This window comes from Carcharhinus amblyrhynchos, chromosome 4 (assembly GCF_965287045.1).
Source record: "Carcharhinus amblyrhynchos chromosome 4, sCarAmb.v2.hapA, whole genome shotgun sequence".
In the NCBI taxonomy this organism is placed as follows: domain Eukaryota; kingdom Metazoa; phylum Chordata; class Chondrichthyes; order Carcharhiniformes; family Carcharhinidae; genus Carcharhinus; species Carcharhinus amblyrhynchos.
In genome coordinates, this window is record NC_137327.1 from 86,938,794 (window position 1) to 86,944,018 (window position 5,225).

Sequence of the window (5,225 nt, forward strand, 5' to 3'; positions counted from 1 at the left end):
TGGTTGAATGTCTTCCTGTGCTAAATCATTCAATTATTGTGGTGTGGGAGAAAAGGACTCTGGTCCCTGCGGCATCAGAACTGATTTTGGACAGAAAAGTAGTGACATGATGTTCTACAACTGGACAGAGCTGGAACCAATAACTGAGGATGTTAACTCAAGCAGTGGGGATGCATGGTGGTGTATTAATATTTTGAAACTGTAATCATTGTTTAAACTAGAAAATAATCACAAAATTACAGTACCTGAAGTGTAGCTTGGTGATAATAATTTCAAAATACTTAGCAGATCAGGCATCATTTGGCAAGAGGGAAACTTTTCAGGTCATTGACATCACCTCGGAATTGGAAGATGTCAGAGAATGCACATAACTGATAGCTCTGATAACAAGCTCACCCCAGAACGCTGTCTTTGGGAATGTGACCATCATCCATTCAGCGTACATGAGCCAAGCAATCGAGTTGGAAATGCAGCAAAGTATTTTTGCATTCTGGAAATTAGTTAAATGCAAGGAGTGTTTCATTCTAGGGGCATGATGTGTTAATCTATGTCTATTTTTAAACTGGTCAGAAACTTCTAAAACTACCATCATAGGGTCAGCGGTAGCTATTTAATCCGTCCAGTCATTTGTCCTATTTTTTCCCTTTCATACATTCTGATCGTGACAGTGTCCATGCATTTTTGGATAACATAGCAGAGAAATAGCAAGCAGATGGGAAATAACCAGGGGGTCAAGACTAAATCTTTGGGAGACATCAATAGTGCAGGAGTAGCCATGAGGAACCATTACAGGTTACAATTGAATTGATAGGAATAGAGCCAGAAAAGAGAAGTCTAACTTAGATGGATGATGGTGAAGAAGTGATGGAAGAGGCTTGTGAGATCCTAGTTTCTCTAACTGTGTTTTGGGAATGTTACCTACCACGACAGTGCTTCCAATTTCTCAACTGAAAATTCCCCTGCAGGTTGATAGGGCCTCTCAGTCACGTTCATCTCATTTCTTGCATTTCTGATTCACCCTTTCTTCTCTTCCCAGAACTGTATTAGGGTTTCCCTTGTCCTCAACTTCCACTCCAGTATTCCCTACTTTTGGTTCATCGTCTACCATTTCCTCTGCCTCCAGAACAATGCCACATCAAATAACTTCCTCCCCCCCACCACTCCCCTTTTAGCATTCCAAAGAGACTGCTCCCCCCAGAGACCCTGGTCCACTTGACAATCATCCCTAACACATGTTCCCCATTTCCACAGAGCCTTCCTATGCAAACACAAGAGATACAACATCTGCCTTTTTATCTGCCTTCCTTCCTACCATCCAGTCCTTTCATGTGTGGGCGAAACAGCGATTTAATTATACATTTTTAAAAATTTAGTACACTGTATTTACTGCTCACAATGCAATCTCCTTTACGTTAGAGACCCAAATGTAGATTGTGATCACTTTTCTCTCTTCAGTGGTGAACTTGAGCTTCCAGACTCCTGTCATTTTAATTCTGCATCTCACTCTGAGCTTGCTGTTCTAAGCCTCCTACAGCTTTTCAATTAAGCAGGAATTCAAACAATGGCATCTCTTCTTTCAATTGAGTACAACTTTTCAGGCTCAACAGTTAATTTCAGATTGTAACCACTGCTCCCAGTTTTTTGAAGAGTAGGTCCTGCTAATCGTTGTTGTTGCTGTCATTTACACTTCTGATAGATCAATCTTTTGTTTCTTTACTTGGGTCATGTCCATTTTGCTTTGCACCATCAACCTTACAGACCTTTGGTATTGGTTCTTCTGATTATGACTGGAGCTGCCTGGGTCCTGGCCCTGAGCTGCTCCTAACACCCAAGTATCCCCATAGGAGGTCTGGGCTGAATCTTGGACTTGATCTTCATGGAATCTTTCGTTCCAGTTTCAACTTCTCCCATCTTCATCACCTTCCCAGAGCTGTGGTCTGCTCAAAGCCAGTGGGTGCAACACTGCCAGTGAACACTTATTTCTGATGGGTGATGTATATATAGTGGCTTGAAATAAGACAGGAACAAATATTTTCAAAAGAAGACAGATGCACACAAAAAATATGAAAAGCAGTAAAAAAAACAGTAAAATTGAGGCACAAATATATTGATGATGAATAATAGATAGTTTGTAAGCAAATGATTTTGCCTAATAGATATATACAAATACATTTATTAACAATACATTCATAACTGACACAACTGCAGACATTAAGAATTAATAGTCATAGCTTAATTCATTTCAGCCTAAAGGAGATATATGGATCCAACTACCAGATTGATGTTTCCACTCCCTGTCCAACATTCAGTTGGCAGGGAGCCCAGGTTTTGCATACAATGACTTTTACTGGAGACTCACTCATCTCTGAGAATATAATATGGTATTTGGCCACTCTACCTCAGATAGGGCCATGGGTACATCAGATCCAAGGTAGATTTTTAAAAAGTTTTCAGATGCATTAATATAGTTTTTGTAAGTTCTGATCAGTTAACTATTAAGTAAAAAGTTATAAACCAACTGACTACATTGATTTATGTTTGCAAAAGAAAGGCAAATCATGATTTTTTTCCAGACCAAATCCCTTGATTTTTACAAGTTTTGTCTCATGATCTAAGAGATGGCTGGAAGAAAACTAAAACCTATTTGGACTATCATAGACTAATAAAGGAGATCGGCAGAGGATAAATCTTCAGAGTTTTATTGAAATATCAGGGAAAGTGCTGCAGTTGACGTTGTGTATGCAAACTTTCAAAAGGAGTTTGATAAGGTACCAATAGGTGCATTCATAAAATTGAAGCGTGTGGAACGAAAAGGGCATGGATACGGAATTGGCGAAAGCTGAAATGTGATTAACAGTTGTCTTCTGGGGAGCTAAACAGGGGTGTTCCCAAGAAATCAGTACTAGGACATAGAAACATAGAAGACAGGAACAGGAGGAGGTCATTTGGCCCTGAGCCTGTTCTGCCCTTTTCCTCAAAACCTTTGACTCCATCTGCCCCAAGTGCTATATCCAGCTGCCTCTTGAATACATTCAATGCTTTGGCATCAACTACTTCCTGTGGTAATGAATTCCACTGGTTCACCATTCTTTGGGTGAAGAAATATCTTATCTCCATCCTAAATGGTCTACCCTGAATCCACAGACTGTGACCCCCCTGGTTCTGGACTCCCCTACCACTGGGAATATCCTCCCTACATCTACCCTGTTTAGTCCTGTTGGAATTTTTTAAAATCTCTGAGATCCCCTCCTTATTCAGTTGGCAGGGAACCCAGGTTTTGCATACAATGACTTTTACTGGAGACTAACTCGTCTCTGAGAATATATGGTATTTGGCCACTCCACCTCAGATGGGGCCATGCTAAAACAATCTTAACCTAGTCAATCTCTCCTCATATATCAGTCCCGCCATCCCCGGAATCAGCCTGGTAAACCTTTGCTGCACTCCCTCACGAGCAAGAACATCCTTGCTCAGAAAAGGAGACTATAAGTGCACACAATGGTCTAGGTGTGGCCTCACCAAGGCCCTGTATAATTGCAACAACACATCCCTGCTCCTGCACTTGAGACCTCTTGCATGAAGACTAACATGCCATTTGCTTTTTTTAACCATCTGCTGCACTGCATGTGTTCCTTCAGTGACTGGTGCACAAGAATACCCAGGTCCCGCTGCACACTCCCTTCTCCCAATTTATCTGCCTTCTTGTTTTTGCTTCCAAAGTGAATAACCTCACCTTTATCCAAATTATACTGCATCTGCCATTAATGTGCCCACTCACCCAACCTGTCCAGATCATTCTGAAGGATCTCTGCATCCTCGTCACAGTTCACTCTCCCACCTAACTTGGTATCATCTGCAAACTTTAAGATGTTACATTTTGTTCCCTCATCCAAATCATTAATATATATTGTGAACAGCTGGGGTACCAACACAGATCCTTGTGGCACCCCACTAGTTACTACCTGGCAATTTGAAAAGCACCCATTAATTCCTACTTTTTGTTTCCTTTCTGCCAACCCGTTTTCTAGCCATCTCAATACACTTGAGAGCATTTATGCTTCTGATATACATTAACGACTGTGACTTGGAGTTGCAAGGCACAATTTCAAAATATGTAAATGACATGAAACTTAGCAGTGCAATTAACAGTGAGGAAAACAGTAATAGACTTAAGTCGACACGGATAAACTGATGGAATGGGAGGACATAGAGTGCAGAAGATTGGGAGAATACATTTTGATAGGAAGAATGAGGATAAAATATAAAATAACTGGCACAATTTTAAAGGGGATAGAAAGAATCCCAGAGATGTTCAGGCACAAATTATTTTATGCTAAAACTGTATAAAGCCCTAGTCTGGCCCCAGCTTGACTGTCCAGTTCTGGGTACCATGCTTTAGGAGGTATGTAAAGACTTCAGAGGATACAAAAGAGATTTACTAGAATGGTTCCAGTAACGAAGGATTACAGTTAAATGGATAGACCGGAAAAATCTTAAGAGAAGATATGTCTTAGAGAAGATTCAATCGAGGTGCTAAAGTCAGGAAGGGTTTATTCATTGTATCTAAAAAGAAATGGTTTGAGATTAGATAGTTCCTTGCAGCCTCAAAGACAACAAGATGGCAATATGGGAAATATTATTATACTGATGCAGTAAAAGTTTCTAAAGATTGGAGTTGAGGTTTAACCTGCAGCTAGCCCACACAATACCTGATATCAGAATATTCATCCTGACATTAAGTCCCTGAAATCGACAATACTGCTTTCCCCAAGCTCTGGCATTCCTCATCTTGAGTACAATTTACACAGGAAAAAAAAAGAATTAAATAATGCAAGTGCACTTGCTTTGTTCTGTTCAGCAGTTTATTAACATCTCATGATAGAACCATACAAAATCTTTACAGGTATCATGTCACAGCAAGAACCAGTTGCTTGGATACACAAGGTGTCCATTATGTCTATACGATTGGGCTGCAGGACTGGTGCGAGTGTGGCTTGTTGTGAAAACTGGCAACGACAAGACATTTTGAACCTGTACTTTATATCGTTCTTTTCCACTTCCACAAATGCTATATAAGCATGCAATAAACCAGTATGTCTACATATCTGTAGTTTCAGTCTCTTGTCTGTTGTTAGGTTTAACATTCAATTTTTCTTTGTCTTCAAAGACTAAAATAACTGCAGCTTTCCAAACACAAATATTGCCAAATCGGTGGATTTTTTAAA